Source organism: Rhea americana, unplaced genomic scaffold (assembly GCF_003343005.1).
Source record: "Rhea americana isolate MKP2758 unplaced genomic scaffold, rheAme1 scaffold_149, whole genome shotgun sequence".
In the NCBI taxonomy this organism is placed as follows: domain Eukaryota; kingdom Metazoa; phylum Chordata; class Aves; order Rheiformes; family Rheidae; genus Rhea; species Rhea americana.
In genome coordinates, this window is record NW_028185583.1 from 2204513 (window position 1) to 2218088 (window position 13576).

Genomic DNA, 13576 nt, shown 5'->3' on the forward strand with positions numbered 1-13576 from the left:
CAATGTAGTTATGTTAGTTTAAAGGCTGACTTGCGCAGGTATGGGAAAAGTAGGAATATTTGTAGTATGGTGCTGTATCGCACTGATGTCCTGGTATAAAGCACTCTGCAAACTCTGAAATTTTATGCATGTCAGAAATTTGATTACGGTATTTTCTCTTTGTCACCATTTGGCCAAAGTTATATATTTACTATATAAACATTTTTCATTATAACTCAGTTCTTTGAGCTCAGCCTGTTTTTATTTTCAATTTGATGGATTTTGCTCTTGTYATTGCAATTCCGAAAACTAGATGCAGTTCTTCTATTTGGTTTTTCTCCATTTAGTTTTAAATTCTTTGGTGATTAGCATCACTGTTGTCAAATTTCATTTTGTTTTTTAGCAGTTGCATTGCTGTTGCTGATATTTAGTTTACTATTTTTAAAAAATCACGTTTATTAAAGCCATTGAGTTCTAATGAATGGATGATATATTTCTGATCTTTTTTTTAATTRTATGAAAGAGCCTTCTTGTAAAGCAAGATTATTTTAACTTGGCTACATGACATAAAGAATTGATATTCAAGCTAACCATGTTGACACTAAGTTGCACATTATGTTGTGTAAATTCTCTTGTTACATGCTTTCTTCATATTGTAATCTGGCCAGTGAGACTGGGTGTGATGATCAGTTGTAGTTAACATCATGAACTCATCCATAATGGAAGCTGTCAAGGCTTGTCTGCAAGTTTAACCATGTTACTGGCRTTGAAGGTAAATATGTTTAAAACAAATAGAATAGTTCAGTTATGCTGGCTTTGGGAACAGTGACAAAGTGGGTTTTTTTTTTTTTTTCTTTTTTCTGAAGATACAGAAGCTTCCCAGGGGAAATCGCTGGAGAGGATTCCGAGAGGAACAAGGATTGTAAACTATTTAAATTTCTTTCTGATTTAACAAATTCCCATTGCTTGTAAACACTTGTTGGGGAAAAAATATTGGAAAATTGGGCATCTGTTGTRGTGAACAGATCCTTCTTGAATGATATGGCACCTGATGGCATACGTGTTTTGGTCTGGCTGTCGAGGATATATGGGCATTGTACACCTGCTTTTCAAATCATGGATGATTTCTATATGAATAAATGGTTTGTGGTGCTTGKTGGGGTCCAGAGAGTAGTTGCCTCTTGGAACTGAAGATTTTAGGATGATTTTTTTGTGATTGCAGCATGATCTTATATGAGATGGACCAGACAAGGACCAGCAAGCCTCGGTCCCAGCCACTTTTTATGAAGTAACTGTGGACAAGCAGCTAATGCATGAAACTATGTTCCCGGTGCTTGGGAAAGTATGTACTTTGAAAATGTGAGGTGTTTTGGTGAGAATTATCATTTTATTTCAAAATACAGTTTCCACAGGGTGTCTTTCAGATAACTGACAGTCTATTATAGTTTGTTCATCACTATACTAAGGTGGACGTGTGAAGAGGGAATGAAGATGCTACAAATCTCATTGCCTGCAATTAGTCATTATTTACACGGTCATGAACTGTCTGGCCGTACAGTGTGTTCTTACATGTGTGTTGGACCAATGTGCCCCTAGATGTTGCTATCATGTGTATGTATATTAAATAAATAAGAGTATTAGTAGTTAAATAGATCTTGAAAGACTCCAGTTGTTTCTCTTCTGTTATATATTCTTTGTTACCATTCAGTGAATTGAATGTATTAGTTAAGTTCATCCAGTCATTTCACCATGTGCCCAAGAACTTTCAGTTTTCACAAGTTGGTTAATAATGTTCTGTGTTTCAGTAGGCTTTACACATTTGCAGCCCTTAGAAAGGGGGGATTTTTCTCACTTACTGAGACTGGTTGGATTTCTGTTATGTCCTTCAACTAGGAGCCTTGCTTTTCTACTGCGTTTCTCAAGCATGCCTCACAYGCTGTAGTCTACCTTCATGCATGCTTCAGGATATTGAAGGTAGCTATCAGTTGTATGCGATCTTAGCAATCGTTCCCAGCACTCAGCAGTGATGGTGGGTTTCACTGGCAAGGTTTGACTCTTGGTTTGACTCAAGAGCTTTGTTTCTGGTGATGGGGTACCCACTGTGCATGTCCTCCGACTTAGACACTTGCACTTGATTTTTTTTGTTGTTTGTTTTAATTTAAGGATATGTTAAAGCCATTTGATAAAATGTTTTTTTAAGGCTTATTTGAGTTTTTCACRATGACCAGGGTGTTGTGCTGCAAGAAGGGACATTAAAACATGAGGCTTGTCTCTGTGGGGCTGATGACTGGTTTTATAACTTGTGGGAGGCACTAATGTCTCAAGGTGATTTATAAAAATTTAAGTACTATGTGTAGTACTTGTGARCTTAGTTTAACTGAAGTAGCCACTTCTAGGGAATTAATTAGATTAAGTAGATTTTTAACATTCTTTCATCAAGTTTTCATTAAGCCTAGGTGCATTGGTCTGCTTTGCGTGGTGTGTTGTTACTGCTGTAACAGCTTACACCGCAGAACTTGCCTAACAGCTTCTCATCTCCCAGACACTGTGCACCTGTATCTGTGACCTAGCATTAAGTGACATAATTTCTTTGCTTTTAGYTCTTAAGCGTCAGGGTGGGTGAGGATAAATGCCTCTTTGAAGTGATCAGGGCGCATCAAAAGGTGAATGATGGCAGCCGAGCACCTCGCGGGAATTGCAAAGCAGCTCTTGGAAATGCTGTGAGGCCCTGAATAGTCATCATTTTTGTAGAGTAAAGGAGACACTTTTTCTATTAATATTCCTCTTTCACAGTCAGCAGGTATTTGTGCAAAAAATTGTGCAAAAACTAATGTTACTGTTCTTTTCAGTGAATCCTGATGGTTTGGCAGACTGGAAGGCTCTCCCTGCTCTCTTCCATGCAATTGACTTTTGGTCTTTCTGAGGAGATGTTTGAGAAATGCTGGCAGGTGAACCCAACCACAATTTCTGAATCAGTGTCTCCAATAGTAAGAATTTGGCCTGTTGAACCTCCTACTATAACAACAAGCAACTGATCCTGTGGGAAGGAGGAAATGCTACCTCCTAAATATTGTTGTTTAAAATCCTTCAGGGTTTGCTTTTAAAGGCGCAGCATCATGCAGAACATATCTATACATAGGTATATATTTTTCCAAGTTCAAGCATGCTTATCAAAGCRAGCTTGGGGGATGGGGCAGATGGCTTTCTGTTCATCTGCATGATGTGAGGACAGTCCAGTTTGCACTTCATCTCCTGCTATTTTGTTTAGTAAGTATTTTCCACTCTTTGTGTGTAAGGCAGTGCTGGAACACATTTCCTGCTCTAGCTGAACAGGAAGCTTTATTCAGCTTATTCCTAGGGAAACCCCTCCTCCATCCCTCACCACCAAAAGTGAACATTATTCAAGACAGTCTCAGCAGTGGCAGGGGATGAACCGTCTGGCTCACTTRCCGGGCTTTCTCTAGCTTCTGGTGTAAGGAAAGATTGTATGAGATATGTCATCTTGTATTAACAAAAAGAAACCCTCCTTAAAAACGAAAGGTGTGCAGTCTAGGAAAAAATGTRAAAAAATCTGTTCCAATAGTATGTGGGAGCTACAATCCAGCTATGATACTTGCTGGCTGCTTCAGGTGGCCACCCGCTATGGCACTTCTCTCCTGTCTGTTGCTGTTTAAGATTCAGCAGTGAAGTTAAAACCACATTAAACAGTTAATTGCTAAATTTCCCTAGGAGGGGAGGGAAAAAAAAAAGGAGAAGAAGAAGAAKAAATTTTCTCTTTTACCCTGTTTGTAATTATTCAGATTGCTGCTCAGGAGCAATATAACCCAAGCTTTATTTAGCTAGTGCAAGACTAATTATCTGTGGAAATTCAACCTGACTCAAAGGAGATTTCATCTGAAATGAGCAGGAAGAAAGCCTGAGTTAGAAAAAGGTTTCCCATGGGCACAGTGGGCCAACTCACTGTCCTGCTGAATGGCAGTGCTCCAGTTGAATTCAGTTTGATGAGGATTTGGCTCACTGTTTTGAAAGCGGTTGACACTCTTTGGCTCAAATTTAGAGCCTCTTTGTATGTTGCTCAGAACCTATTATACAACACCTAGGAACATTTATTTCCCTAGATCTTATGACTGTCTTGATCATTCAGGAAAACAGTGTTTAGGAGAGGTAGTTAATGAATTAAACATACTGTATTTAGTTGTTTATAATTTGGACCTATTTTGAACATTCTTAGATATTTTAGGATACAATAAAATGCTGTTAGAAGTTTCTCTTCTTATTAGTATTGGCACAGTCTCRGCTTGGTTCAGTGAGAGCTAGTAATCTTGGTCTTGTGGGCTACTTTCCTAAGCTGCTAATATGAAGCTCCTGCAAAAGAGGTATTTTTGGGGTGAACTTATTAGCAAACATAAAACAACATACTGGAAGCCACTGAAATTCCTCAAAACCTCTGCCTTGGAGTTTAAACCAACTTCAACTAGTGGAGACTGAAATAAAGTTTTCAAGGGGGATAGGAAGCAGATCAGTCCACATGTGCTTACTGATTCCTGCTCCTTCCCCTAAAGCATTTGGTGCTGGCTGCCAGCAGCAGTGGGATGCTGCAACTTACGTAGCCAAGGCCGGATTCACCAGTATAATGCTTGGGCTTTGCCACGTTTCTGGGTGAAATCTCCTTTTCCTCCTTATCTCTTTATTCTCTGCATGTTCAAATAAATATAATAAGGGCGTGTTACCTAGAACAACTGTTGTAGTGGTGTGAATTGTGTAACAGGTAGCCAAAGTAGTGATTTACTGAAGCTTGCTCTGTATCATAGTAGGCTAAAGTGCTAAAAGCATACAAAGAAATGATCTAGTTGTTCTAATGATCAGCCTTCATTTACATCACGTTGTCCGGAGGACCTTTTTGCACAAGCTTTGTGTGAGGTTGTCCTCAGCGATGTGATAGTTGGGTTGCTGTGTATTTTTGTGTTAGGTGATTGTGGAGCCACCATTTATCTTTTGCCTTGAGGGAAAAAGTGCGGTGAGAGGTAGAAGTATGTTAGTTTATGCTTGATTGCTTGATTTTTTTTTTTTTTTTGATTCCTGTATTTCCAAAGTTGCTTTGACTGCCTCTTCTGAGAAGCTAGTGCTAGTGCAATACAAATAGAAAAGGAAACTGAGAAATAGGGTGAATCAAAAAATGCACTTTGAAAGGGTTGGCAATTATGCAAAGTCCCTGCTTCTTTTGTGGTCCTAACCTAGTTATCAGAAGACAAGATCAAAGTTGTCCGCTGTAACAGTTAACAAGATCAGCTGAACATGGTAATTATATATTGTTCATGGGTGTAGGTTTGATACGAAACCTGCTGATTGGATGGTGGTTTCCTAAGAGACTGGATGGATGACATGCCACTTGAGAAAAAATATCTTTATACCTGTAGGTTAAGCATAGATTAATGTGGGTGGACTTTGCAAGTTTTTTGTATTTATATAGTACAGTTTTATTTGGGCAGGGCTACTTCTACCTTCAGGCTGTATTGTGTTTNTTTTTTTTTTTTTTTTTTTTTTTTTTTTTTTTTTTTTTTTGTCATCTGTGATTTATAGTGTTTTATGGTAGGTTGTTTTTATTTATTTATTGGTCTCTTGTCCTTTAATCAGCATTGTACATATGAGATTTTGCTACACTTTATGAGAATTATGAAGAGTTAGAATATGAATGTTTAAGATCCTGCTTAATGTGCTTTAGTTTATGTCACTCTGAAATCCCAAAGCAGAATTGTCGTGCCTGCAAAGAGAGTCAGCGTAGAGGAATTATCTTGCTATAATTCTTCTTGGTAATTTCCCCATGAGAGCCACTGGTTATACTCACTTTTCAAGTTAAGGCCTGTTTTTTATTCTTCTGCCTCCTGCTCTTCCTTCTCTTTGGTAGTCTGGGCTTCCCACCCCTTGCGTACTGTGCGCTCTGGCCTGCCTCCTCTCTGCTCCAAGTCCTTGTGCTCGCCCTGGCTGCATAACAGTTTGTGCTGTCTGCTCTGCTCCTTGCTGCCCGTATGATGCCTGATAAAACTGGCCTCAGGCATCTCTCCTTCCTTGTTTAAGTACAATATTCTGCACATCTGCTAGTTGGCAAAATCTGGGAGGGAAGAGRAGCAGCTGCCAGTGGGATGAAGATTTACGGGGCTCCTTGCTTTCTCACGAGAACTTCGCTGTCCTGTTGCCTCTTCCTTTCATGCACTGTAGTAATACTCTTGATGCCATCTCAATTTGTCCCTTTTACTGTAGTTAGGCTTGGACTAACTGGAGTCTGTCCAAGCAAATTATGATTCAGTTACAAGTTTAGTTTTTTTAGTTGGTTTAGGTCCTACTCTTTAGAGAGTATGACTATCATAGATAGTAAATTGGAACTATAGATGTTTGCTGTATCTGAAGAATTGAGCGACTGTATTTTTGTACTAGCAATAAATATTTACTTCCTAACTTAAATCATAATTGAAAAACTGTGAAAGGCAGATTCTAAGCATATAGAGAAATAATGACAATGTGATTTTTTTTTCCTCTCACCTGGTTGAATTGTCAAGTAGAAAATGAAAACAAACGACTTCTCTAGACTGTTCTGAATGGTAATATGTTGTACTTGAATGCTCTTTTTTTTCTCCTTACTCGTCCCACTTTTCTTTTTTCCTTTTTATATAATCAAACTGCAGGCTAAAGAAGAGCTCTCATCAGCTTCTAAGTTATGGGATAAGTATTGCTACTCCCTGGTTTAAATATATTATTCTAGGTTTAGTTGTTCTTACATTGGTAAGCTTTCTCAACCGTTCCTTTGAATAAGAAAGCAAGCTTAATCTTTCTCCTGGCAATCGGACATCTGTCTTCTGTTTGCTATGTTGGCTAGTTTTGGCTTTTGGCAACAGATGGAGTTTGCTTATAGGAAGCTCAGCARGGCTTGAGAGAACTGCTTTGTAGGTTATCTCTGGTGGCACCTTTTGTTCCCGTTGTATGGGAGGAAGGAGCTCCCAAGTGAATGGTGTTGGCTTTCCCTTCCTTTTCAATATATAGATGAATCTGCTTGAATGCCTTGAAAAACCAAGTGATGTTTGGCTAATGGAATATCTTTAGATGTTAAAAATAAAACCTTAGAATATTGCTAGCCACGTGCTCCTTAGAGATCCTTAAAATCCTTTTGAATTAGAAAAGAGAAGCCAACTACCAGGAAACAGGAACAACCTCTTACAAAATTTATGTAAAATATATTTTTTGTTAGCTATAGTACTTGATTTTTAATGCAGATTGAATATAAGAACAGCAAAATTCGATTATACGGCAAGACTTTTTTTTTTTTTTTTCCTTCCCTCTAACTTGTTCTGGACATGTTGCAAAGAAAATATTTTTTCTCCAATTCCCATCCATTTTTCAGTGTTTTCTTCTGCCAAAATATGTATTTGATACCAAAAATGTTTCTTTACAGAAGTCTAAGAAGCCAATATTTTCTGGAAATAAGTATAAACTGTAAGATTGAGATATATAGTTAATATGTACATTAATATGTATAGTTAATATGTTCATTGCATTATTGTTATAGTCACTTTTATACTATTTTTGATTTGTAATGCTGGAAAGGTAGAAGCCCTGTTTTGTGAGGTAGGAAAAGACAGAGTATCCAGAAATTTCAACGTTTTAAATATGAGATTTAACAAGTTTGTTCCTTATGGTGTGAGGAAGAAAGACAGTTAAAATATGGTAATRTTCATAACATGCCCTGGTGTGTTAGTTCAGAGTTTTCTTAAATCTTGTTCTTTGTATGAAATCATTTATTCATTCTAATGAAATGATAGTAGTTAGCTATTGTATGCTTCCTCCTGCTAGATTTTTTTAATAGCATGTGCATATAAAATCAAGGGTATTATGGTGTAAACATGCTATTTATCATGAAAAGATGTTTGTAAGGCTGAACAGATAAGGTGGGAAATAGAAGAGTGATAGAATAGAAGRGTTTTGTGAAAGTTGTGTTTGGGAGTCTGATGAAAGGCGAGATAGAGGAAACTGGTATAGCAACCACTCTTCAGAGGGCCAGCTGCCTTCCCCGTATCTCTGGGTGTTAACCTTGCCTCGGGCAGCGTGCGCGGTCCTGTTGGGCAGGCTGCGCCGGCCCGGTCCCCGCCGGGAGCAGTCCCGGRGGGCTCTGACCCTGCCGGACTGCAGCTGTGCCCGGCTCGGCTTGGGCAGTGCAGACTCAGAGTGGCCCCACCGCCAAACTGGCCAAAATCCCAGACAGCGTCGTATTGGGTGTACCTAGAGCGCTGGCCAGCCTCCTCTTGGGGAGGAGGAAAGCAGGGATCTTAATGATGATTTGAATGTAAATAGATTATCATCAATTTTGTAAATTTATTCAGTTAGAGTTATATAATAATTAGAATACATAGTATGCAGTATTATCGTACTCTATAATGATAAATCTTGCCTTCAGGAAAGGTAGTAAAGCTGGAGAAAGAGGGGAACTGCCTTCCCCTGCCTTCTCATAGTGGTCAGCAGTAGGACAAGGCTGCAGTTCAGCAAGAAGCCTAGGACACGAGGAGAAGGGAGGCTGTGCTGGCTTGTCCTGAAGGAAGCACTAAGAGCAGTGTGGGCCTGCTTCTGATCGCAGGTTTGCTTAAAACATGAGAAAGCATTTATTTAGCACAGCCACAGCACAGATTCAACTGAGCAATACGGCTCTGTCTGCCCCAGGAGAGTCTAGTCTTAACCCACTCAGGTCAAGCAAGATGATGGTGGTTTAGGTAAGTGTGGTTTGAAGAAATTTGTGTTGAAGAAACCAAAGTTTCACAATAGTTATGGGCCTTCTTGAGGTCTAGAGGAAGAACAGGTAATTAGAAATCCTCTGAGTGTTTGCCTGAGGGGAAGAATACCACAAAAACATGGAGCTCTTGGTGTTTTTTAATTGTCATATTACAAAAGCCTCTGTTTCTTCCATATCTRTTACAGAGACATTGTGTCTACTTGATGGTAATGAAGACCAAAACCATCTGTAATACTTATTATCGTGCGTGCTCCCACGCATTGCTGAGTTTGGCTTGCATTTTGTAATGTGTGATGTCCCCTCTGAGAAGCGTGGTGTGCAGTATGGGAGGGAGTGCTTTTAGTGACATGTTGTTCTGACCCTGTTGTTCTAACAGAGATGTTTTCCTCTCCCTTCCCTTTTTCCCAACACGCAAAATGTGGTAGCTTTTTCTTTACTAACCATTTTGTTACTGCTAAGAACCTTACTGACAAAATCTGAAACTTGCTGCAGTCTGAAAAGGGCTGCAGCTGGCAAACAGTAGGGCAAAGGGTATATGATCTGGCTTTATGCGTGCAAACAATGTGCTGCAGCTTAATACAGAAAATATTTAAATGATTTAAACTTATTGAGTGATGCAACTGATAGAAGGGTGAATTAGAAGGGTGATAGACAAAAACTTGTCTTCATTCGAACTCATGCCAATTTCCCATATTTTGTGCTCAAGAGTATTTGTCACTAGCTGTGTCTATAAATATRCAGTTTTTAAAATTTATATTATTATGAATGGTTTATAAAATATAAATAAACTTAATTCTAAAGAAAAATGAAAGCCTGGATAGAGTTCTAATGAAAATTTGAGCTTACCAGGGCAACTTGAAGAGTATCTGAATATTTAACAGAAATACCAAATCATAAAAATGACTGGCTGAGAAAGGGCAGAGCCCATCAAATAGTTGGTTTGGTTAGGAAAATTTGTAGCTACACCTAGAACTGACTAGAGTCTGTCTAATCACTCAACCTGAGAGTCCTGCATTATCTCAGTCAATGTTAGAGCAGTCTCTGGTTACTAGGTTTTATTAAACATGCTTGAACCTTATGTCATTTGCTGTAGTGCTTTTTTTTCTCTCCTCCCTCCCCCCACAATGCCCACTCTTAAAACTGTGACTGTGTGAGTTTTGATGGAATAAAACTTCTCCAGGAAAAGTTCTTGAGGCTGCTTGACAGACRTTGTATATCAAGAGCTCCGCAACTGAAAGGGTAGACATTCTCAGGTGTTCTCATGGTCATGGAAATCAGAGCCACTGAGGTGGGAAGGCATYGCCAGATGATTTCTAGTCCAACTGCCCTGCTTCCAGCAGGGTCACCAAGAACAGGTTGCTCAGGGCCAGGTCCAGTCGGGTTTTGAGCATCTCCAATGAGATGCTCAATGAGATTGGAGCAGGCTGCTCCAGTTATCTTAGGTTTAAATGGAATTTCATGTATTTATTTGCTTTTGCCCATTTCTTCTCGTCCTGGCACTGAGTGTCACTAAGAATCTGGCTCTGTTGTCTCCCCCCCCCCGCGCCCCATCATTTGTACACATTGATAAGATCTTCCCTGAACCTTCTCTTCTCCAGGCTAACCAATCCCAGCTCTCTCAATCTCTCCTTGTACGTCAGATTCTCCAATCTCATAATCACCCCTGTGCCCCTTTGCTGGACTTGTTCCAGTGTGTCCATGTGTCTGACATACTGGAAACCCAACACTGGATTTACCAGTAGATAAGTCAAAGCATTATAAGTAGGAATACTGATGCACTCTCCCTTACCAAAAGGTTATCTGAGACGGATGCTAATTGCTTGGTATTGCACCCAAGATGGACAACCTGACCAGGACAGCTGGGGTACTTTGCAGCCTTTGGTAAATGTTTTAGCACATATATCTGAAAAAGGATAGATAAAGAAAGGTATTGGTTAACCAGGTAACAAAGTTGGCAGCCAAAGATCACATAATTATTTACTTGAGGGCATCTAATCTTGCAAGGTTTCTTTGGAAGAACTTTAATAGTCTCAACAAAAGTATTTACTACTTCTGTCGGAAGACAATGCAATAAACTGATGATATCAGAGAAAGTGGAGACTGTTTCCTGAGTCTTACCTAAGAGACATTTCTGACAGTATCTCTAACAATGAAAAATATGCAGCATTTACAAGAAGAGTTCTGAACAACCCTTCTGAATGCTTAAGAATTTCAACACCAGCTTCCCTTTGAAATTCTGACAAAGATTCTTGGCTAGTGGTTTTTTTGTTTGTTTGTTTTTTTGTTTGTTTGCTTTTTTTGGGGGGAACTGCCTAGGATCTGGGTCATGTTAACACCATACCTCTCCCCCCCCTTTTTTGCTAGTCTCTGGGAGCTTTATTCAGCAAGTTGGAAGGAGGTTATCACATAGTTCTGTTCTTCATATTGCTTGAGACAAGCAAGTGAACTCCAGTGAGAAATACGGAAAACATCTTTCTTGTCATCCACAGCAGTATTTTGTCTGATAAAGTAGTAGTAACACATTTCCTTATGCTTTCCCTAAGTAACCATCCTTTTAGGCAGAATTAATTGGCAGCACTTTYTACACATGGTGGTGCTTTAAATGAAACCTCTGATTTAGGGGCTAAATRGAAGCTTTTGGAAAAAAATCATTTGTATAAAGATGTTTTTGTTAGACTCTATAATTATCGGGTATTTTACACAACCTAATACTTACACGCATAGATGATAAACTATTATTGTATGTTTCTTTCCAAGGAAAGTTCATAAACTCTAGTTAAAGCATTCAAATTCACATGGAAGAAGCCAAACTGGCATTTGATAGAACCATATTTAAACCTCTCAGAGGGGACTCTCTCCCCACATAAAAGATGTTACATGTACATTCTTGGGATACAGCCTTAAAAAGTTTTGAGATGTGAGTTCAAAAGACTACCAGGTCATCCTAAAATTGAGAGACTTAAATCCTAGCTCACAGTTTTGTGTCAGAGTTCTCTTCTCTTGCAGGCTCTTTCTATTGCACATGTAAATTGACTTTGTCACAGTACCTCTGGGAATGTGCATTTGATAACCTCATAATTTCAGGTATTTGGCACCTCTGTTGCTTTCTGCTGTGGAACCTTACAAGAACAGGGTTCATTGAAAAGTCTGGCCTTTAATATATGAGCATAATGAATCTTTTTTTTCTTCTTGTTGCATATCTAAGGAGAATAGTTACAGCCATTGTAATAAATCCCGTTTTCTCTACCGCTATGAAGCTCTTGCTTTTATATTAGTTATAGCTATTTTTTCTTCTTCTTCATTAAGGCCACCCACATCTGATCCAGGATTTCTCAAGGCCAAAAGCTAATAGACTTTCCCCTCCCCCCCTCCCAGGGGGAAAGTTTTGTTTTGTGTGTTTTTTTTTTTTTAAAAAAAAAGCAGTTAGTTTTCCCTGTGATGTTTGCAGTCAAACATTTTGTCACTAGATAAGTACAAATGAAAACCACTAATTGACTTCAGTTGTCCAAATTGTAAGAAAAACAAACTAGTCTATCCTAAGTGTATATATTCTGATTTTGTTTTTCTAATTTTGATCTTTAGCAACATAACTCAAAAACTTCATCTGCAGTCATTTTGAAGTTGATAATATTCCTTTATATACATTTTTATATAAAAGAGACTCAATGATACAAATCTCTTCTTAAGAGTTTGTTTGTGTTTAAGGTTAAGAAGACAAGGAGGRGTAAAAGTTTGGGTTGACTTAGGATTTGCATTTTCCACCATCAGTTTTTGACCGTGAGTTGCTAAGCATGAACTTGGAACAAAAGAGCTTTACAGAAGTGGTTGATGGATGGGTTGTAATATTGAAGCTCTCTTCCCCCTGCCTACATCCTTAGGGSTTGGGCCCTAGTTAGGTTGAGGCAGTGTCTTCCCAGAAGAGCACGTCTCCTTCTGAAGGAGTTAAAAATGCTGAGGTTGGCTCTTCAGGAATGTGTTTATGCTAGAGAGGAGGTGCGAAAGAGAAGAAAATTGTGTGGGTAAGGTTTTCTCATTTGTTTGGGTTTGGTGGGAAGGGGGGGAGAGGAGGTGTTATCCTCTCCAAACGTTTCCTAATTAGGTGGTTGTTTTAGATTGCCATTTTGCAAATGTGTTGTTGCATAGAAAATGATATCATATTCCTTCTACCTTCTATTTGCGTAAAGCAACATGTTTTTATTATACTGTAGTCATATATTTAAATGTAAAACAGGCCTAGTTTTAAGAAGGTTCACTGTCCCCCTTAAACCTTTTTGTTTGTGGATCATGTTGCATTATTTTAATCGCTGTTTTGTTAATACATTTGGAAAGCCCTGCCTCCCTCCACCTTTTCTGCTTTTATTTCAGTGGCTCTAACTCTTAAAGGTTTGTCTTTGGCAAAACTGGCAGTCAGATTGCTCAGTTCACTCCTCGCTCTTCTTCACTGAAATGTTATAAAGAGGGAGGCAGGGTGTTTGGGGAGAAGGGGGAATGATCTGCAGGGAAGGAGCAGCCTTGAGTAGTGGTGTATCCAGTGCTTTTGAAACCAGATTTTGGACTATTGAACTTTGAAAACAAGTTTCTCCTAACTAAGGATTGCCCTTGTGTTTTTAATCAAGCTGTATTAATATTCTGCTAGAGGCCCCTCTTTACGCCCCTCTCAGCAGTGGGGAAGGTGTAAGAGCAGGACCGCTTTATAGCAGTGGTGAGGGAGTGCTGCTGCATCGGGACGCCCGGCTGGCCACGCGGGCCGCTGGGCTCCTGCCCTCGGTCTCGCATGTCTGGGGATCAGAAAGTGRAGAATCGCAGCGACCTGCGCTGTCATAT